Here is a 23,440-nt window from a genome sequence, read left to right as displayed (position 1 = left end):
TGGTTTGCCCCAGACACTCTGGGTGGCTTCCAGCAAAATATAAAAACACAATAAATAACAAGAACAGAACAGCTTATTTGATGAGAAAAATTATTCTCCATTCCTACATGTCCCAAGTGGTCATTTAAAAGAATGTACTTCATCTATTTATGAATCCCTCTTTCCTCTCATTAAAGTACTTCAACTCCCAAGATGTGTAAAACAACTTAAAGATTCTTTATGTTAAGAATAATGAATGCTTGTAGAAAAGTGTTAGTGGTTTTGCTTTTTGCTTTTGCATAGGCAGCCTTTAGCCTTCTACCATTTACAGTTATGCTCCGCGGTACTTTCCGTCTGAATGCCAACTTCCTTCACAAGTCTAACTTCAATGCTTAACATAATTGAAATAATGGATTAACTACAGGGATTCTGCTGCACCAATAGTTCACAAATGTTAAGGAGTCCCAAACAGCTAATGGAGAATTTCCATTTATATTTTGCTTTCCAACATCCTCCTCCCCGCTCTCAAAGACCAAATGGAAATTTCACAGACCAAAGAGTTGGATGTAGCTCTTTTCAGATAAATTGTTTTGAACAATCCATAAACAGTCCATTTCCATTATAACATGACTTTTTAATAAAATACAAAATCTACAGTGGAAAAGTTACTAGTCTCCAGGGGATTATGCTCAACAGAAAGAAAATGTAAGTGTGAATAATGAGCATCTGGACCATATACACATATAATTTAGTGCATGGGTGGGGGAGGGGGTGAACGTAGAAATAAGCCATTTCTGTATCAATTTTTGGGATCAAGCCAGATCGTTTTTCTCCCAGCTATACACCAAAAAACTGTGAAAGCAAACCAATGAGTATAAAGTGCCTTAATTCAAGGATTAAATCTATTACTCTTAACCTGAATCTCTATTTTAGCTTCCTCTCATAGGCAAGATTTCTTTTGAACAAGCACGGACTGTACTAGATGTTGCCCAGAACAAAGAAATGATTACAGTTCCTGTTCAGAGGATTTATAATCAATCAGAAAAAAGAAAAATAAGGCAAGATACTTGGATGTAAGCAAACTATTTAAGATTTGTGAACTTGTCATAATGATTGCAGAGTAATCCATTGATATACTGTAAACCGATTTTTATTTCTTTTTAAAGCGGAAATTCAAGAATTAATTATTTGACAAAACAATTCTGGAACATGTATGAGAAACCAGAATGAGATAAGCTTTCATGGCTAAATTAGATATATTATTTGTCTGAATGCAATCAGGATGTGTGTTACATAAACAGAAGGCCAAGGGAAGTCTCAGCTGCCCTGGAACAGTGGGGCCTATAGAGGGGGAAGTTTAAGCATCACTCTGCCAGGTACGGGGGAAAAAAATCTAATCTCTGAAATTACCATTTTGATTTCAATGAAAGTGTCCAATGGGAGTTTCTCTTAGAAGTCACGTAGGAAGATAAAAGCACAAGTGATCCCTCCTGTATTAGAATAAAGACCCATCCAAGTCCAGCATCAAAATTCCCAACCAGATGTCATTGGGAAGGCCAATAGCAGGACATGAATGCAACAACATTTTTTTTCCCTTCGGAGACTGGTATTCTGAGGAATGTCACCACTAATCCTGGAGGTTACATATAATTCTCATGATTAGTAGTCATCAATAGCCTTATCTTCCATGAATTCGTCTAATTTTACTTTAATGCTAAGTTGGTGGCCATCATCCCATCTTGTGGCACTGGCTTCACCAGTGCAACTACATAGAGCATGAAGGAGTACCTTTCCCCTCACGTTTGTTGTGAATCTCCCATCTTCCCTGAATTACTCTGGGTTCTAGTAACCCTACCAACTCTGCCCACGTTGTGTGTAATTTTATGCATCTCTATCATCTCCCCACTTAAGTGTGTGTGTGTGTGTGTTTCTAATCTGAAAAACCACAAACATTGTAACCTTTCATTATAGGGAGTTGCGCCCGATCATTTTAAGTTCCCTTTTTCTGTGCCTTTTTCAGCTCCACGGTATCTGTTTTGACAAAAATGACAGAAGCTTTATACAGCATGCCAAGTGTGGCCACGTCGTAAGCATTATAATATTAGCAGCTTCATTTCTGATCTCTTCCTGAACAATACCTAACATGGAATTTACCTTCTTCACAGCATCTGCACACATGCTTCTGAGACAACTACCTCAAATTTTAATCTCCTATCTAAACCTTTGCTTCAGGAACTGCATGGTTACATTTCCCCCATGTTATTGGTGATGACATGCACAATGACAACAGACTCCTGCTCCCCAGCACTACCAGACATGTTGAGATAGTCAGAGTTGTGTCAGGGAGTGGAAGAGTTACATTTCTCTTCCCCATCCTCCACAGTGACAAGGCTGCTCAGGCTTTCCCTTGGCTTATATTTACATATAACACAAAAGACAAGCACATGTAGTTTGACTCTCAGTAATAAGATATTCCCACCTGCCCAAGCCCATATCTTCAGATATTTTCTAGCTCCTTCCCTACATGCCCTCCCCAAAAAGCGAAAAGATAAATATATCTATAAGTGCCTGCTACTAAAAGAACGGCATTGTATTTAGCAGCATGCCCGAGGATGTAGTTTTAATGCTAGCTTTCTAGTTTCTATTCTCTATGTTGAGTTTCTAATTGATGGTAATCAGCGATCTCCTCCCACTCACATAGCTGGTTGGTTTGAAGACTGTAGCTGCTTCCCAGCAAGACTGCAGCATTGACACGAGAGTTCAGATGGATGTAAACATTCATTCATATCACCCCCGTGATCAGAAATTCACACTGTCCCTTTATTGCACACTCTCACTTTAGAGTACAAACACTTTGTTTGCTAGCTGCCATAACCTTGTTTCCTGTGACATGCATTCCATGCAGATCAAATCACACTATTTCTCCTCCCTCAGAATTGCATGGGGGAGGGGAACATGGTTTGCACCTGGCCGACCATCCAGAGATGACCTTGGAACTAACTGCAAAATGACTGGTTTTGTTTTGATGGGAAGGACGCGGGTTGGGACTGGTTTTATCCAGTGCAGCCTCTGCGGTGGGGTCTTGACCAGTACCCACCCACCTACCCTTGACCCAGTGAGGGATTTTTTTTTCCTGGTTTCCAATTTTGGTTGCAGCCACAGAGGAATTTTGCCTCCCCTGGAGTTCCTGATTACTTCTGGATTTTACAGGTTTTCTGCCTAAGTCACACTGGGCTTGGGAAGTTTGGCAATTGTCCAGGCTCCCACCTTTTCCCCATTTTGGCAGATACAGTGCTGGGTTAGGTGAATTGGTGTGAAGGGAAAAAAATGGTGAACACCTTGAGGCACCTTGTAACACATCTCTTTTGCATGCAGAAGTTCCCAGGTGTGGGAGATTTGCAGTCAAACCTAACAATCCACATTTCCTAGTTAGTATATGAGTTAAGGACCACATAGTTCTAATTGCTACAGTCTGCTAATTTAGTTCACACTCTCTCTTCTCCTGAAAGGAAGTAAATAAGGCCTGTTTCCTGTCATCCACCCCACTCTTCACACTGCAAATAATGAAGTGCCGTCTTGCTGAACTTCAACTAAGATTATTTTTGCCTGCATTATTTTATTGCTGCTGCATAGTGAAAATGCATATCTGAGACCTATAAATTAAGTAAATCATTTTAAAGCTTGTCCAAAAAACCAAGGGTTATGTATTATGATTCTCTGACTTGGAGGAGCCCACACTGTTTTGAATCACTTCACACAGAAGCAATACCTATTTGCAGCTCCTTCAGAGTTTTTCTAATAAATTTGTTGCCAATTAAAATTCCCAGACCTGAGTTTTCTCTCTCATTTGAAGGGCTATGGATGCAACTCTCATGCTCTACTTGCATAGAATTGGCAGCATCTCTTAGGTGTCCTAGTCTAGAATGGATCTTCCTTGTCTGCAGAATTTCTAGAATTTAGTTTCCTTCCATCATTTCTTTTTTTTAATCTATGCATTAGCTGGCAACTCATCATACTTCCTTTACTAGAGAGGAATAGTATTCAGGCCATTTTCCCACACTGCTGATTGTGAGCAGCATTTCCATTTGAATCAGTGGCTTGCTATGAATCAACCCCCAGCCAGTCCAATTATCCCACAATCCAACCTCTCATCTCAAACCTCCTTTACCCTCAATGGATAAAATACACAGAAGTTAAAATCCATTTCCCCCATACATTCTGGGGCAGGGGGAAAGTATGATGCCGTTTAACACACACACATACACACACTTTTCTCAGGATTACATTCTTTCATAGTTCCAGAAGCTTCCTAAAGATGTATGTCTCTCACTGCTCCACATCTAATCCAGGGACTGATAACAACACTGTGAGAAAGCCAAGAAATCTTTTGGCAGTTTTACAAGGAAATTGTTGATGGGACAGAAATTCTGCCCACATTAAGTGTTTGTTTCTTAAAAACCTATATTGATTCCTAGTTCAAAGAAAAGAATCAGGGCATCATTTGGCTGGTACCATTGAGTGGCTACCTGTCTAGTCATGGATATCATTCTTAGGGTCCTGAACTAAGAACAGCCTGCTGGTGCATTTGACTGTAAACTCTGTTTCAAATTTGAGGAACAGATGGATACACAATTTCTTCTGTCTGAGGACAGCTTAGAAGTAATTGAGTATGAGGCCCTAGCATGTCAATCAATGGCTGGTAACACCTTTCAACTTTTCTTTTTCTCTGTTTATTGCACTCTGTCCTAGAACTAATAAGCTTGTACATACTTCTCCAGCACCAAATTCAGAGGTTGCCAGGAACAATATGGAATAAGCTTTAATGCCCATATAAACAGCCTATTAAATTCAGTTTATATTTGTAGAAAAGAATCATTCTACTGATCATCAGAGTGTTACTCAGATAGTCACTTTTATTTTGGCAGTTGCATTACAGCTCTGTACAATATCCAGCTGAGCCTTAAAATGAAGCTTTCCCTATAATTATCAAGTGCATTAGGCTTCATCTCCTCTAAACATGTAACCATGAAAAGAAGTGGCAGTCAGTTATTATTTCAGTGGCTTTCAATGAAATGACTGCCTTCAGCTTGCACAATGATTTTGAACAACACTGACTGGGCTGGGATTTGAGCATGCATCTCCCAGGCCAAAAGGAAAATGCTCTTATCTTCCATACATGAATAAAGCAGGCATTAGTTCTTGGCAACTTCTAATTATTTGTTGATCATGTGGTTTAGGCTCTGGTCCTCAACAAACTCTACTAGAAATAACTAGTAGGGTTTCATTTCTAAGCAATGAACTTATGACCAGGATGTTAGCAGCTATTATCGTGCTTAACCTCACAAATACGTACCAATTATTTGCGGTGAAATTTAACATAAAAGAACCATAGATACTCCTTCCAGCAGTACTCTACTGGTGTCAAGGATTAAAAGAAAGGGCACCAAAGTGAAAAGTACTTCCAATTTTTTAAAAGAAGCCTTAGTTTGTAATTGTGCTCTTGACACAGTATGCCTTGTATTATGTAGTGGCATTTTGTTTTAGGATTCAAGCTCCTCTACAGCATCAGGATCAATATAATATTGTTAAAGGTAAGAACACATGGGTTTCACAAGGCACTCTTGAAACTGAGAAGACATTTCATAGAGAACACTGAACACAACCCACAAACTCTCCTGTACAGTATGTTTCAGTCAGAGCTGTTCTGCATGCTCTGGCTCTGTTAAAGAAGTGAGAATGATAAACATCAGAACTGGTGTGTCCAAGGGATATGGATTTGTGCCACTTTGAGGCAACGTTGAATCACAAATACATTTGCATCTTCATGGGAAGAAATTAATGGAAGACAGGAAACTCAAACTAGGACCTGAAATAAGAAAAAACCCAAAGCTATGTGCCTAGCATGTGCCACCCAGACCTGTGCTTATTAATTTGTCCACACCTCAGTGGTGTTTGGAACAACCAGGAAGCATATTTGCAGCTTCCAGCTGTGATGGGTCCTGTCATGCAATATGTTCAGGCCTATCTTTTTGAGTCGCCAGCTTTATTAAGTCAGAAACAGGGATTCAGCCTACATACAATTATCACATTCTACCACAATGGCCACCTGGAGACCCCAGAAACTATCTTAAGCTTCTAGTAAGAGGGTCACATTTTATATGTATTTAAGCTTGATTGCGGACAACTAAACTGACCAGAAAAAAAAATTTCAGATGCTGAAGTACTGCCCAAATAATGTCTCATGGTAGAAGACAGAACTGTGTGCATAATGCTATCCACCCTGTGCAGCTGGTCTGCTGCTCTCAGGTCTGGTTTGCCTTTAGTAAATGGAATGGGAGAGAGGTGTAATTTTGTCCTTTGCCCCTGGCACCAAAATATCTTGGACCCAGCCCTGCACATAAAATAGAATTCACTTTCCAACAACTCTGGCAGACTCCATTGAGAAGATGCTGGGAGGTGGTGGAAGAAACCAATTTAATTCCATAATAGGCATCTCACAAGCAATGCCTTCCCGATCTCTCCACTGCCCATTTCTCAAGACGCACCCCCACTCCCAGCTCTCATTCCTTTCCCCCTTGCATTTCTTCTGGTAGAGAACTGCAGCCCTGAGTGGCACAGTTTCCTAATGTTTCTTATTAGCAGCAAGAAGCCATTGCTTAACAATGGCTCTGCTTGCCCAGAATTCCCTCTCATCTTTCTTCACATTCCAGGAAGGAGCATTTTGGAAAGCAGCTGTTGCATAAATGATAAGAGGGAGAAAACATGAAAACATACCCATCCTTTCTTACTCATTCATCTGCACTCCCGCCCTCTCACAAGCAGTGTGGAGAGAAAAGAGGAAGAGGGGAGTGCTGGGGGAGGGGGAGCATCTGCATCAGTTATCTCCTTCCCATTCTTAATTACCATTGCCTGAAACAGCAGTTTCAAAGCAAAAAAATAAGAAGAAAAGGGGGGATGTGGTTTGGCTGCTTAGGGGCCAGGCAGTTCCCTTGAAGGGACCAAAGCTTTCTCACAAAATGCCACTTAGCACCTCTAACTATCAAAAGGGTGGGGAAGTGGAACTGTCAATCATCTGATGTCAGATGACCAACTTTTACCTGTGTGGTAAACAGTGTGTGCTCAAACCCCAACAATTGGGCACTGGCAATCAGCTGGTTGTTGGGGCATCAAAGCACTGCACACAGCTCTATAAAAGCTCACTTGCAAAGAGTAGCACATAGAATTTTGGAGTTGTCAACAATAAGGAGATCAGTGGTGCCTGCAACCCCCTTATTGGTCCACCCACTAGTTTACCCAACACACACCTGACGTCACATGTGATACTATGTGATATCAGGTGTATGACAGGTGGGTGAGGCTTGGTCTAAATGGCTTAACAGGCCAAATGAAGAGGCTTGGAGGACCTAATTAGGCCCCCAGTCTGGAGGTTCCTCAGCACTGCACTACAGAATCTTGTTCCAGTATGCTGGGTATAATAAGCAATAACAGCTCTAAGGCCAATAGTGCATTTCCCAGTGTACTGTAATGCTTAAGAGTGCTAGACTAGGACTTGGGAGACTGGGGTTCAAAACCCCACTTGGTGATCCAGCACACCTGGTGACCTTGGGCCAGTCACTGTTTCTCAACCTAAACTACCTCACAGGGTTGTTGTGTGGATAAAAGGGGAAGAGGGGGAATTGAGCTCCTTAGAGGAAAGGTGGGATATAAATGTAATATTAATAAAGTCACATTAGTCACTGATAAGAGAGAATAGCAAATGCTCATGTGTGTTGATGGAAGTGTATCATACCTACAACAGCCGGCAACTGAATAAATAAAGTGCTGTTACAAAAACTAGTACTGTTGTACCTTGGTTGTCGAATAGCTTAGTTCGAAATGTTAGTTCAAACATTTTGGCTCCTGAACACTGCAAACCCAGAAGTGACTGTTCCGGTATGCAAACTATTTTTGGAAGCCAAAAGTCCGATGGAGCTTCCGCGGCTTCAAATTGGCTGCAGGAACTTCCTGCAGCCAATTGGAAGCTGCGCTTTGCTTTCTGAACATTTGGGAAGTCGAACGGACTTCCAGAACAAATTCCATTCAACTTCCAAGGTACGACTGTACAAATATGTACAATAAGGGGCTGCGTCATGGCTACATGCAAAAATTACCCCCAGATGTTTGCTGGAAGACTAAGAACTACTGTTTTAATTCATCACTGAAACTGCTTTTATTTAACCATTTGCACCCACCCTTACTGTGTGTCTCTGCCACCACCCTATTCTAGGGTGTATCAACATTTAAATGCTTTAAAACTTAAGATCTTAAAAGAAACCAGTAAACCAGAGAGATGTCTGCTTCATGGCTTAAGGAGTTTATATCAATACAGTCTGATCCTCAGCAGCATTAAGATGGGCTTAAAGGCATTTATTTTCATAGACCTAGACTGTGATCCTCTGCATGCTTATCTCGTGGTAAGACCCACTGAGCTCAATAGGACCTGCTTCCTCATAGACATTGTTTAGGATTGCACTGTGCACCCCACTTAAATCTGCATATGGCTGGGCTGAGATAACACTTAAAGAAAAAGATTAGAAATATGACCAGTGTCTTTGGATTTAAAAAAAAACACCTATTTTTATATGCTCTATATCATGCATGCTTAATATGGAGAGCTGCTAGTTATAATAGAAAGCACTCAAGTATTTTCATCCCAAATAACAGTAGCCAAGACTACTGTGTATGCTCTCCACGCTATAGACATGAGAGAATACTTGAATGTTAGAATCTTATTTATTTGACCAGTGTTAATAACTCAAAATTAATGAACTACATATCTACATTATATATTAACTATTTGGGCACAAGAATATCCCTGTTAGCATTCATTCACGAGCCATTTGAATACACACATTCATGAAGAAAACAAAATTGCTTCTCTCCCCCCTGCTCCATCCAAAATAAAGATGTCTCAGGTTAAGTAAGCCCCACTGAATACAGTGGAGCTTACATAGTTTATACTGTCACACTATAGCAACCAAAGCTAGGAGCCTTTAATATATTTTGTTAGAGAAAAATCTCATTCTCAAATTTCATTGGTTTTTTTTAGGCTTGACTCCTAAATTTGCCTACACTTAGGGCTTGATCCTGCCTCATACAGGCAGGATTCCCTCAGAACAATACAAAACTCCCTTTTTGCCTGCCTTGGCTGCACATACATAATATCACACAAGGTAATTAGAGAAAACAGGCACACTGCTCTAATGTGCATAGCCTGATGCTACGTGGATGTGAGAATAATTGTATTATGCCCTTACATTTATAGACCCTCCCCACTCCATGTTCTTCCAGTGAGCAACACTAGATTACTTCTCTATTCATTCGAAAGTGCTACTGTCTCAGAAGTACCGGTAATTCTTATATCAGTAGTCAAATACATGGGGGTGGGGGGTGAAATTGCACTAGTTCAATCCACAGTATTCTAATTACATCACCCATTAGCAGCAGACGTTAACTCAACAAAATTGTTTTACAAAACATTTAAAGGACATTCTGAATATTTTTTTTTAAAGGCTTGTAAATTTGATTTTTTTAAAAATGTGTCCAATGGTAAATGAATTTCCAGATTATTAAACAAGACTCTAGAAAGCATGAGTAATGAAACTGGAATGTTGCATTCCAAACAAACACAGAATAGCCCTGCATGTCCCCGAAACCTGTATTTTAAGGAAACTGTGGTTTTGCATATTTGCAGCAATAAGTTATTAAGGAATAAGTTCCACTTCAAGTAATAATTCCCACTGCAATAAGGCCCACTGAATACATGCACAGGACTTGTGCTTTTATGTACTAGCAGCAACTAAGGTGGTTGTTTTTCCTTAAAACTACTGTTTGCCATTAGTAATGCTTTGTTTATAGATAAAATGCTAAGATACAGAAAATAGGTTATTTGTTTATTTTTGAAAGTACTAGAAAATGACAACAAGGCTAGCTACAGCCTTCTACCACAATGGGCCCTCTTTCCATCTGGCCTGTTAGATATTCCAGGAACACCACTGTGTAGATGGCACACATTTTTATTTTTATTTTTAATCAAGAATGGTATTATTTGCTAGAAAGGATAGGAGCAGGTACAGCTTGCCTCTGCAGCAATAGGGCGATAACTACTAGCTATATGAACAGGAGGAACACAAGCAACCATCAGTGACAGAGGTCACTGCTTCATGGGTAAATTGATTAGAACGAGGGAAACTCAACCATGGCATTCAGTGGTGAAGTTGGACCAGCCACATGGTTAGCCTCCCTCCAGATTTTTTGGTGAGGAGAAAAAGACCTTGCACACAACCTTCAGTGGTAGGGTTGGAGAAGAGAGCAAGAATAAAAAAGTAATAAAACCAATAGTTCATGAACATTAACTTTAAAAGAAATCATATTGTTTCACAATAATAGTTATTTGATTCAGGTTTTGTTATTAACCTAAGTATGAAACTTGTTGATAATGATCTTCTTTTATTGTTCTTACAACATTAATATTTAAAAAGTACTTGATGAATTACCAGCCTCAGTTTTTAAGCTCGTCAAGTGTCCAAGCATAATTGCCCCCTCTTTGTTTAATTAAAAACCTGAGTGCTCTTCTCCCATGTACAAAAATGTACCCACAAAACATATTGCCCACACTAAGCAATTTCCAATCACTGCATTTAGACAGCTGCTCATGTATCTATAAAGGCTCTTAATCATGTCCCTCTTCTAAACTTTCAGAATTAAAGGGGATATCACAGAAGAAAGATAACTCTTGTTAATTAGCAAAATGCACAATTCTAGACTAGCACCACCTCACAGGAGTTTTACCTCTCCTGCTCATGAAGACACAACAATTGTCACATGCATCATGGCACCTAACCTTCAACTTTGTCAATAAAGTGGGATCACTACAAAGTCAGTCACCATATTAGTGCAGCCAAAATAATCACATTTTGGATAGGACTCAGAGGCAGCCTTATCATAAGTCAAGCAAGATGAAGCAAGCTGTTCAAGGCAGTCATTTAGAGATGGAAGGTTTTGAGCTTGCTTCAGTTCCACACCAAGAAGCTCCCAATGCAACACCACACATGGCAACAGCCGCACACAGAGGCAGAGAGATGCAGTGCTTCTTTTAAGATGACACTGCATGTTGTGTCACAGACAACAAATGCATTGTTATTATTTATTAATGTATAAATGCACAATTCACGAGGATATGGCCCTCAATGAATATTAGTATCAGAAGTAGCATGCCTCTGGGATTTACAGGTGGGAGTGTGCTAGTCCACTCATGTCCAGCTGCTGGTTGGCCAATGGCCACTAGAAGAATAGACTGCACTAGATAGGCCTTTGGGCTGATCTAGAACAGTTCTTTTTATGTTATGTCATGAGAGTATATTAAGTGTCCAAATGACAGGTGGTGGTGATTTGAGTTTTGTGGTTTCCCTCAACTGTGGAGCAAATGCTAGAGTCAAGGACCCAACCAGATCATATTTGTGCTTACTTAGGATTAAGTCCAGGGCTGAACTGGGCTTACAATGTCACCCTTGTAACATTGCTAAAAGAAAGAGGGAGTGAGACTTTCCTCCCTGCACAATCTACAGAGAGATAAATGAGCAGAGCAGGGCTTGGATTACAAGCTGGAGAAGAACTATTGGAGGAAAGAATGTGATTTGCCTAGCTTGCGATTTCTGCAACAGCATGGCTATTTCTGAGTGTCCTCCTTTATTCATTGCTAAGGAACATCCACTCATTTACAGTGGTACCTCGCAAGACGAATGCCTCGTAAGATGAAAAACTCACAAGACCAAAGAGTTTTTCGTTTTTTGAGTTGCTTCGCAAGACGAATTTCCCTATGGTCTTGCTTCGCAAGACGAAAACGTCTTGCGAGTTTGTTTCCTTTTTCTTAAAACCGTTAATACCAGGGTGCACCCATGCTTCGCAAGACAAAAAATTCGCAAGACGAAAAAACTCGCAGAACGAATTAATTTCGTCTTGCGAGGTACCACTGTAATACATTTTTGGAAACTGTGAGCTGCGTCATCAGTACCCTATAGTACCCTTCTTGCACCAAACTGACCCCCTTTCTTTTTTTTAATTACCCATGGTCATTTTTACCCATGATAATCATTTCTATGATTTACTCATTTAAAATAATTTTATGAATTAACCACGATAATCATTTTTATATCAAACCACAAATTGAAAACCTTGTCCTAATCATGGTTGAAAAACTGGATCAGCCATGTCCATGGTTAGCAAAAATGCTAGTGTAGATATAATGCTAAACATGGTTATGTACAAAAATGAAAGGTGACAAATCCTCTTGCAAGACATGAAGACAGAGAAGCACATGTCAATGGTGTTCTAAGAAGGATATTGACAAGCTGGAACATGCGCAGAGCAGGGTGGCCAAGATTACCAGGGGTCTGGAAACCAAGCCTTATGAAGAAAGGTTGAGGGAATTGGGTATGTTTAGCCTGGAAAAGAGGAGACTGAGAGGAGATATGAGCCATCTTCAAAAATCTGAAGGGCTGTCACATGGAAGAGGGAGCAAGAACTTGGATCTAGCAGGAAAATGTGGCAATCAAATTAGAAGACACATGCATTTTGTTACTACAGTGGTGCCCCGCAAGACGAATGCCTCGCAAGACGAAAAACTCACTAGACGAAAGGGTTTTTCGGTTTTTGCGGCGCTTCGCTAGACGAAAACGTCTTGCGACTTTGTTTCCTTTGTCTTAAAGCCGTTAAAACCAAAGGTGCTTTGCTTGAACAGCTGCAGTTGCGACTTGACTTCGAGGAGCAACTGTTAGCACGCGGTTTGGTAGCCTTTTCTCAGACTTTACTCATTTTTGAAGCTTTTCCAAAGCTTTTCCAGAACTTCTTTTGCATCCATTTGGTTAGTTAAACTTTTAAAACTTTTTGGGGGGTTTTTGGATTTTGGATTGGGGTGTATGGGATTCAAGGACTTGGTGTTGGGGGGGGGGGTTAAGAGAATCTGGGAGCTTGTGGGGGTTTTTTTGAATTTTTTTTATTTTCTGTGACCATTGGTCCATGTTGTTGTTTTTTTTAAAAAAATCTGAGTTTGAATTTCTGTGTGCTGGTTGGCTGGGGGAACAGTTGGGGAGGGGTTTGCAGGAATCTGGGAGCTTGTGGGGAATTTTTTTGATTTTTTTAATTTTCTGTGACCATTGGTCCATGTTGGTTTTTTTTTTAAATTTTCTGAGTTTGGATTTCTGTGTGCTGGTTGGCTGTGGGAACAGTTGGGGAGGGGTTTGCAGGAATCTGGGAGCTTGTGGGGAATTTTTTTGATTTTTTTAATTTTCTGTGACCATTGGTCCATGTTGGTTTTTTTTTTTAATTTTCTGAGTTTGGATTTCTGTGTGCTGGTTGGCTGGGGGAACAGTTGGGGAGGGGTTTGCAGGAATCTGGGAGCTTGTGGGGAATTTTTTTGATTTTTTTTGATTTTCTGTGACCATTGGGCCATGTTGGTTTTTTAAAAAAAAATTCTGAGTTTGAATTTCTGTGTGCTGGTTGGCTGGGGGAACAGTTGGGGAGGGGTTTGCAGCAGTTGGGGAGGGGCTGGGGGAGCAGTTGGGTAGGGGTTTGCAATTTCTGCGTGGTATGGGTGGCTGGGGGAACAGTTGAGGTTTTTGAAGACTTTGGTGATTTTTTAAGCTTTTCCAAAACTTCTTTTGCAGCCATTTGAGGTTTCTGAAGACTTCGGTGATTGATTGTTGAAGCTTTTCCAGAACTTCTTTTGCATCCATTTGGTTAGTTAAACTTTTAAAACTTTTTTGGGGGTTTTTGGATTTTGGGTTGGGGTGTTTGGGATTCAAGGACTTGGTTCTGGGTTTTAATTTCTGTGTGGTGGGTGGCTGTGTGCTTTTGAATTTTTTGGATTTGAAGCACATCACTGATTTCTTTTTCTTTTTCTGAGTTTACGAAGGAGCTGTGCTGCCATGGGACCCAAAAAGACTGCTGCTGCAGAGGGCGGTGAGAGGAAGAAGGAGAAGGTGACGCTGGAAATGAAGAAGGAGATCATCTGGAAGCACGACGGCGGAATGCGTGTGACGGACCTCGCCAGGGAGTACGGCAGGAATCCATCGACCATCGGGACCATCCTGAAGATGAGGGAGAAGATCATGGCGACTGATGCGGCCAAGGGAGTCACCAGGATCATGAAGAACCGGCCAGCTGTTCTGGAGGAGGTCGAGAGGTTGCTGCTCATCTGGTTAGAAGAGAAGCAGCATGCAGGGGACAGTGACTGAGGCCGTCATTTGCGAGAAGGCCAAGGCCTTGCACGCAGACCTCGTCCAGGATCAGCCAGGAACCTCAGGCGAGCCAGAAGTCTTCAAGGCAAGCAGAGGTTGGTTTGACCGGTTCAAGACAAGATCCAGAATCCACAGCGTGGTCAGGCACGGAGAGGCTGCCAGTTCTGATGTTCCTGCGGCTGAAGACTTTGCAGTGGAGTTCCTGGAGGTTGTGAAGACGGAGGGCTACGTTCCACAGCAGGTCTTCAACTGTGACGAGACCGGGCTGTTTTGGAAGAGGATGCCCAAAAGGACTTTCATCACTCAGGAGGAGGCCAAGTTGCCTGGCCACAAGCCCATGAAGGACCGTCTGACCCTGCTCTTCTGTGCCAACGCAAGCGGCGACCTGAAGATCAAGCCCCTGCTGGTGTACCACTCAGAGAACCCACGAGCCTTCAAGAGACACAAGATCGACAAGGAGCAGCTGAGTGTCATGTGGCGATCCAACAGCAAGGCTTGGGTCACACGTGTGCTGTTTGTGGACTGGGTCAATCTTGCTTTTGGCCCTGCTGTCAAACAGTACCTGCTGGACAACGACCAGCCGCTGAAGGCTTTGCTTCTGATGGACAATGCTCCTGCTCATCCTAAAGGCCTTGAGGTGGACTTGTTGGAGGAGTTCAGCTTCATCAGCATCATGTTCCTGCCGCCTAACACCACGCCACTGCTCCAGCCGATGGATCAGCAGGTCATCGCCAATTTCAAGAAACTGTACACCAAGGAGCTTTTCAGGCGATGCTTCGAGGTGACTGACTGCACCACCATCACCCTGCGGGAATTCTGGAAGGACCACTTCGACATCGTCACCTGCTTGAAGATGATCACCACGGCCTGGAACGGGATCAGCCAGAAAAATTTGAATTGTGCTTGGCGCAGCCTGTGGCTGGACTGTGTGGCACCAAGTGACTCTGATGCACCAGAGTCAACAGTGGTGCAGGACATTGTTGCCTTGGGGGGACCATGGGACTGGAGGTCACAGAGGAGGACATCAGCGAGCTGGTGGAGGAGCACGACCACGAGCTGACCACCCAGGAGCTGGTCGAACTGCAGGCAGAGGCTGCGCAGGAGTGGGCCTCGCTGGAAGAGGAGGAAGCAACTGAGGAATGGCTGTCCTCCGAAAAACTGAGGGACATTTGCCAGAAGTGGAAGGAGGTGCAGACTTTTGCAGACCAGCACCACCCTGACAAGCACAAGGCACGTGACCTTGGGAACAGTTATGATACGACGGTCATGTCGCCTTTCAGGGAGGTGCTGAAAAGGCGGATGAAGCAGCAGACTATGGACAGATTCTTGAGCAAGAAGCAAAGAGTGGAAGAGGAGCCTTCTTCGAGTGGTCCCCCAGAGTCTTAGAAAATGTACTGTACACTTTGTTGATTTTTAAATGTTTTTCTGTCATGTTTATAAACTTAATTTATTTTTCCTTCAATTTTTGAACTGCTCTTTACAGTATGTGTGACTTTAAAGAGCAGTTAATAAACTCTTGTTGTACCAAATTTGGCTTTGTTTGGACTTTTTTTGACCATAGGAACGCATTAATTGATTTTCAATGCATTCCTATGAGAAACCGTGCTTCGCAAGACGAAAAATTCGCTAGATGAAAAAACTCGCGGAACGAATTAATTTCGTCTTGCGAGGCACCACTGTATCTATTATTTTACTGTTCACGGGCAGTTCGCACAGGCTTGATTCCCTGCTGCTTCTTATCTGTTTAAAAGACATAATCATAAACCAGATTATGCAGAGCAGCACACTTCCAGAGTGAATTAAATGTTTTAGATACACTTAGAATACGTATAGTAAATGCAGCAATGCAAGATTCTTAAGGTTTTACATGGCCATCACAATTATTTATAACACTATCAATTGCAATATATTCACCACTAAATATGTCCAAGAATGTACCTTACATAAACAACACCAAAATACATGACTGGGCAGTGTGGTAAACAAATTGCATAGTAATTCAGAGAACTAAAATACCTAAAAGCCAAGTTTCTATTTATGCTAAACTGCCCTCAAATTCCGCTTGCAGAAACTGGTGTTACTTTTATAGCATCCTGCCAGTAACAACTGCATGAAAAGGACTATATGTTGACAAGTTCAGCTGCTATACTGATTTAGGGCTTTATTGTTCCACATGCGGATTGTGTTTTTCTCTGACTGGATGAAGCTCAGGGATGAGGGAACCTGTGCCCCCCCCCATGTGTTTCTGGACTCCATATCCCATCATCTCTGACCATTCAACTTGGTGGCTGAGGCTGAAGGTTGGGAACCCAACAACAGTTGAGAGCCAGAGGCTCCCCTTTCCTCATACAGCTACTTGTAAAAATCTGAAGGTTTTTGTTGTGTTTTTTTTTTAAGAGAATTGAATTCTCCATCTCAGCATCAAAGGTACAACAGCCTGAGATAGGACAAGCCAGTCTGCTCTCTGGCATGGTAAGAGAAGTAGGGTACGTGGCTGAAAATGAAATAGCAGCAGTGCATGCAAGAAGAAAGGAGAAATGCAGTAGCCCCTTAAATTATTTGAAAGCCATATATTAAGCAAAGTTGTGATTTTAAGGAAATGGATCGTGAATTTTCACATTAGATCTCAGCTATATACAGTGGTACCTCGGTTTACGGACTTATCCGTTTCTGAAGTCCGTTCTTAAACCAAATCCGTCCTTAAACCGAGGCTCCTGCCGCTGGTGCCCTTCCACTGTTTGGCTTCAGTTCGTAGACCAAGGTAAAGTTCGCAAACCGGGACACTACTTCCGGTTTTGCTGAGTTCGTAAACCGAATACCGTATTTTTCGTCCCATAGGACGCACCTAGTTTTTTGGGGGGGGGAAATAAAGGAGAGAAAAAATTCCTTTATTTCCCCCCCAAAACCAGGTCGGGGAAACCGAACCAGGTTGAAGAACAGCGGGATGGTGGCACTGCGCCTCCTTGCTGTCCCCCGAGCTTGTGGGGCTGGCCGATGTCTGTCCGGCGGGTGGGTGCTCTGCTTCAGGGTGCTCCTCGCGCCAGGCGGCAGGCTGCTACCTGCAGCGTGGGGAGCCCTGCGGGGAACTCCCGCAGGGCTCCAACACGTTGTGGATGTCTGTCCGGCGTGCGGGGCGCTCTGCTTCAGGGCACTGGTGGCGCCGGGCGGCAGGCTGCGATCCACAGCGTGGGGAGCCCTGCGGATGTGTTCCCGAAGTGCCGGGTGCTCTGGGAAGCAGGCTGCTATCCACAGCCTAGACAGCCCTGCGGGAACTCCCGCAGGGCTGCCTAGGCTGTGGATGTGTTCCTGAAGCCTGGAGAGCGAGAGGGGTCGGTACGCACCGAACCCTCTCACTCTCCAAGCTTCAGCGAAAGCCTGCATTCACCCCATGGGACGCACCCAGATTTCCCCTTCATTTTTGGAGGGGAAAAAGTGCGTCCTATAGGGTGAAAAATACGGTAGTTCATAAACAGGACTGTTTGTAATCTGAGGTACCACTGTAATGATTTACAGAATGAGATGGTGAAGAATAATTTGGCCTATCAAACATGTTCTGCTAGAATATTGATGCATACAGCATTGATAGTGTTCATTTATAATGAATTAATGAAGCTTCAGTTTTATATGCATGCTATTCTGCATAATACGGTTCACATCTTTCAAAACCTCATTTTCCTGTTCAGAGATTTTGAAGATGACACATTAATACCTGCAAGTGTTTGGAGTGGGATCTCCTCGTTTTCCAAAGGAATATTCAATGAAAGTTCAGCAAGCAGGCACAAACACAATTTAGGAAACTTGTAGGTGGATTTAAACAAGTATTCACACGCATACAACAAGACATGAAGGCTGGCAACATCAAACCCGTCATGTGCAAATCCCATGAAGACGATCACAGTGCCTGGACATATACAGACAGGTCATGAATCCATAGAAGTGACCAGAGGAGGAACACATAAAGAAGCAACACCATGGTACATCTACATCAGTATAACCAGATGCCTTCATTTGCCCCAGCTGCAACCGGACTTGTCTCTCCTATACTGGTCTCTACAGCCACAGGAGTAGTTGCAAGTAACTGTCAACAACACACATTTTGGTGAACTATGAAACATTTGTGGTGTCAAAATTTATAGAATAAAACTCAAACATTACTTTTTATTATCACTTTGCTGTCTTCAAATGCAGACATTTAACTTTGATAGATAAGTAACAAAATAATTATAAAAATAAGAATATATTTTTCTGAACTTTTTGTATGGCACCTTGATTTACAAAAGCTAAATATGCTATGGTTTTCAAAGCTGCCTTCTAATCTTATTTACTTTCCTCTCCACCCAAGTTTATCATTGTCATTTTGGCTGATGGCCACTACAGCAATCATACTTTTGAGAATCTTTTCTGGCATTCCGATTACAGACATCTCCAGGAAATGAACAGGAAATGCTACGCACACATATGTATATGCTAATTCCTAAACTGATAAGGGACATTTGAGAGCCCACAGCATTTATATTTATTTCTTTATAAATTTATTTATGAGCTGCTCTTCTGGCCTCAAAAGGTCCAACAGGTGAACTGCACTCTTAAGACAACACCATAGCACCTGCTGGGGTGGTGGTAGTGGGGTATAAAACAACAAGTGCAACTAATTGGATCTGAAAACATCTGGAAGCTATGAAGGGCGGGAAAGAGTTCCACTGAGAGGGTGCCACCACAGAAAAGGTCTTAGAAAAGGTTGCTGCAACTACAATATTACCACCAAGTGTCAATTCTTGTATGCAAACCAACAGCATAAAAAAAAAGTTTCTTTGGTAATTATTTTTAATAACAAAGAATACATTTGATTAACCGAAGGCACCTTTGATGAATTGCTTCAGTGTGAATAAGCCCAACTCTGGACATGTTTGTTTCCTTTGTTTATTCATCTGGTCTCGTGTTCGCTGCACAGCCCACTCTGCTTCCTCATGCCTCTGAATTTTCCCAGCTTTCCAGGGAAATAGTCTTGTTCCTGTCCACAGATGCAGTTGCTGCTACTAAAAATCTCTTGGGGTCACATTCTTTTACTTCTTTTCTTTATTTAAACCAATATTCACCAATCTGGTGCCCTCCAGTCTGAAATACAACTGCCATCAGATCCAGCCGGTGCACTTGCTGGCTAGGGTTGATGAAAGTTGTGGTCCAAAACATCTGGAAGGCACCAGGTTGGCAAAGGCTGGTTTTGAACACTTCAAGGTGGATTCATTTCCTGCTTTGTGCACTGACTCCAATGTAGAGCATCCAATCATCTACAAGCCCAAGAGTCAGGAATGCACTACTTTGCCTTCGCAATATGTAATTATATAAAGGGACTACTTGACAAGTACAACATGCCATTTCACCTGCCTTCCTGAAAGCTACAGTACTTCATAGGCTCAAGTTGCCAGATCAAGGTAACAGACAAAATTAAGGACATTTTCTTATTTAATGAATAACAGCAGGCTGCAACCCTTCACTGATTCACATCTCAAAATCTGAAAGCCATTTGACTACTCAGGAACAAAGAAAGTTTAGTATTCTATACACCAAGTGTACACAATCTGATTTCCTATTATATGCTGCATTCTTAAACATATAATTTTGACCTGATTACAATAAACAGTTGAGTTTTTAAAACTGTTTTTACTGATAATTTTATTGTTTTACTTTTTTTAAAAAAAGAACTGCTTTGAGGGTGGGTGGGTGTGGCTAATACATTCTAATAGATGTAAGCTTAAAGTACAACCGCCCAACACACACAAATACCAAGAATGTAGACCTTTATTTCCTACATTTTAAGATATGATCAAAACGTACCCCCATCCCATCCCAGCATTTTTACCCTCAGAGGCAGCAACAGGCCCAGGTAACCCATTCAGCTTCATGGCTGAGCAGGGATTTCAAGCTGGGCCTCCTCAATCCTACTCTTGACATTCCATCCATTATACCACATAGGTTCTCATGCATTCTCTTCACTCAGAACCCTATGTTCTTCGGCATGTGCTTTGATAATTTAAGTAACACTAAAGATGTGATTATCATGCTCAGTTTGTGCAGCGAATACAGGAAAATCCTACGCATGTTCAGTCAGATGTAAATCTCACTGGATTCAACGGATGAAACTCCCAGAAAAGTGTACATAGCACTGTAGCCAAAGAGTAAATGAATTACATTGTTTAACATGCTGCTTCACCCTCCCATTAACCTAATGGCACAGCATTTTCACAATCTGCATTAAATCAAACTTAAAGATAAGCAAGTTGCAGCAATCCATAGTACGTATTCCCGGATCTTTAGGACTAAAGTTATTAACTCATCCATGTATGCTCCCCAGAGACAGCTAGCTACACTTCCTGGAACTAATTATTTTATGGCTTAAGCCTAGACTAACCCATCTGTTCAGATCATTCAGCCATTTCATTTAGAAATTTAATGGCTAGCATGTCAGGAAGAAGCAACATATTGCTCAATTTGCTGATTTTTCTCTAGTGCAAAAATGTCAAATTCGGGTATAGAAAGTCTAAAGATCAAGGCAAATAAATAAATAAAAGCTGCTGGCATATTTTGCAGGCAGTCAACCTGCGGCATGGGTCTCACAACTGGAAATTTGTTACAGCAAGCATTTGTGCCTAGCTACATATTATTATTAAGGTAAAGGACATCTGGACGGTTAAGTCCAGTCAAAGGTGTCTATGGGGTGTGATGCTCATCTCACTTCAGGCCGAGAGAGCTGGCATGTGTCCACAGACAGCTTTCCGGGTCATGTAGCCAGCATGACTAAACCACTACTGGCGCACGGAGGACTGCCAGAGCACACAGAAATGCCGTTTACTTTCCCGCCACAGCAGTACCTATTTAACTACTTGCACTGGTTTGCTTTCGAACTGCTAGGTTGGCAGAAGCTGGGACAGAGCAATGGGAGCTCACCTCGTCACACAGATTCAAACTCCCGACCTTCTGATTGGCACGCCCAAGAGGCTCAGTGGTTTAGACCACAGCACCACCCGCGTCCCTCTATATTATTATTAATATGCCCTTAAGTGTCCATGTTACACAAATTGAGAGTTCATTTGCTGCACATATATCAAAACGTTTGGCCACTACTCCTGTACCTGTTTGAGACATCTGATAAATTTCTCAGCAATGCTGGTATAGCACCATAGAAACACTTAACATGGTTTGCATTCATAGGACCACGAAGTTGTTGGAAGATACCAAATGAACAGCGAGTCCATTTCTATCATCTCACCCACTGCTCAAGAGAACAGGTGCACAACAGAAACAAACTGTGATGGCAAACAACTTGAGATGACTAAATGCAAGCAAACCTAGCCGTACGCTGCATGGGAAGACAAACACATTCCAAACTAAGCAAACGCCTATAGATACTAACCAAGCTTGGGGGAAAACCCTTTCTAATCCTCAACCCCAAACCACTCAGCATGCTTTTTCTAGCTTTGGGGTAGAGAAAAATGGGGTGGAAACCAACAGGACTCCAGTAAAGCACAACTGAGGCAATCGAAATAGCAATCATAATACGCACTTCATAAATGCAATGAATATTGTTAATACAGATGACAGCCATTGTGTTCCACCCAGGCACCCACTGGTGTAGTAAGTCTAAAGATCAGGCAAACAGACAAATGCTGAATGCTTCTATCAGATAGTGTGGTCATGTGAGGCTGCCTTTCAGTTTTAACATCTGTCAATAACTGCCAGCTGAAGAACACTGTCGCTGTGTTTTTCCTGTCCTGACTCCTGCATCGCTTCTGCCAAGGTAACCAAATTCCTACAAACGCCAAGGTGCAGAGGCCAGATTTCAGACAGTGCCATTCTGGCACACTAAAAGACAGCAGCTTTTACAAGTGATTTTGATAAGTTGGGAGTGTCCGTGTGTGTGTGTGTGTTTTTCTAGTTAAACAAAGTTTGTCTTTAAGTTTGTTGGGTTTTAAAAAATACAACTCCCTAAAGGTGCTAGAGACCATTCAGAAAAGAAATTTGAGGAGGGGCTGGTAACTTGCACCATGCAAGTATATGCAGTGAGCTAGAGAGAAAAGTCCGAGCCCATCAGCCCCACCCCCTCCCCTGACTAAGTCAACCATTCGATTTGCAAGAATTTGGCGGAGCACTTAAAAGAAAACATGGAGGCTCTTAAAACGAGGAAGTCCCGGTGGAGACAAACCTCCGCGGGATGTTAAAACTCAGTCGCCCTGTGTTCTCGCCCCGGTTGTGCAACGCGCTCCCTCCGCCATGGGCAGGACCCGCTCGAGGGCGCGCGCGCCTTGCCCCGTGCCGGGCTGCCCTCGATTGCGAAGCGAAAAGCAGGAAAGAGGGCGAGAGAGAGAGAGAAAGTGCAACTCCGAGCGCCTGTCGCGAAAGTGTGCCATCCAGCACACCCAGACGAGAGGCAGGCAAGCGCCCAACTCACCCAGACTCGAGCGCCGGAGGGTCCCGCTCCTCTGACGAGAAGAAGGGCTTAGCCCATTCGCACAAGCCCTCAGCGCCGGAAAGTGGGGTGGGCGAGAGATAAAATCTCTCTCACACACAAACGCACTCGCTCACTTCGAAAAGGGATGGGGAGGCGCTGCCCGCGCCGCTTCCTCATTCACCGAGGAGGCAGGCGGAGCAGGAACTACCTCGCCCTCCTCCTTACTCCCCCCCCACCGGCCCCTGCGAAAGTGGCGGCCCCGCCGCAGCAGGTATGAGGCGGCCCGCGCGCGCCAACGAGTCACTCACCCGTTTCGCGCGAAGGACCCTCGTCAGGAAGCGCAGGACTTGCTCGGCGCTCCGAGGCCGAGAGCGCTGCCCCGAAAAGAGAGAGGCAGTCAAGCGGCGCTGCCTCCGCCTCGGGACCGCCCTCCCCTCGCTCGCTCGCTCGCCCCGCCCTCTGCCCGCGCGCGCTCCGCCTCAACTTTTGCCGGACGCGCTCACCTGCTGCTCTTGCAGCCGGGCAGGGGAAGAAAGCGGGGCGGGGGCGCGCGCTGAGGGGCGGGAATCCCCTGCTTCGCGCGGGCCGCATCGAACCGAACAGGCGCTTGGAGGCTTCTGCGTCTCCTTTCGCTTTTCTTTCCTCCTCCTGCTTCTTCTGCCGCTCGCCCGGTTTCTCCCGTCGCCGTCGAGGAACTTTCCCGGGACGAATGGAGCTCGCTCGCGGCTTCGGGCCTCTC

General features: G+C 43.1%; 1 protein-coding gene and 1 long non-coding RNA gene across 4 annotated transcripts in view; one reads left to right on the top strand and one right to left on the bottom strand.

The window, feature by feature from the left end:
- The window catches only part of PRKCD (protein kinase C delta), a 59,219-nt gene extending 36,073 nt beyond the window's left edge, over positions 1–23,146 (bottom strand). For 2 of the 3 annotated variants that reach the window (XM_083726762.1, XM_083726764.1), the window contains exon 1: positions 23,010–23,146. The gene's annotated coding sequence lies outside the window, so the exon portion shown is untranslated. Of the gene's footprint in view, positions 1–22,701; positions 22,862–23,009 lie in introns of those variants that run through there. The other variant, XM_083726763.1, reaches the window with a different exon arrangement.
- Positions 13,590–15,784, top strand: LOC310838931. Its single transcript, XR_014561223.1, has 2 exons — positions 13,590–14,200; positions 15,486–15,784. It is a non-coding gene; the product is annotated as an uncharacterized lncRNA (long non-coding RNA).
- Positions 23,147–23,440: the final 294 nt, after the last annotated feature.

The sequence above is a fragment of the Podarcis gaigeae genome (assembly GCF_964106915.1).
Source record: "Podarcis gaigeae genome assembly, chromosome: 2".
In the NCBI taxonomy this organism is placed as follows: Eukaryota; Metazoa; Chordata; class Lepidosauria; order Squamata; family Lacertidae; genus Podarcis; species Podarcis gaigeae.
This window is presented reverse-complemented; position numbering and strand designations above follow the sequence as displayed.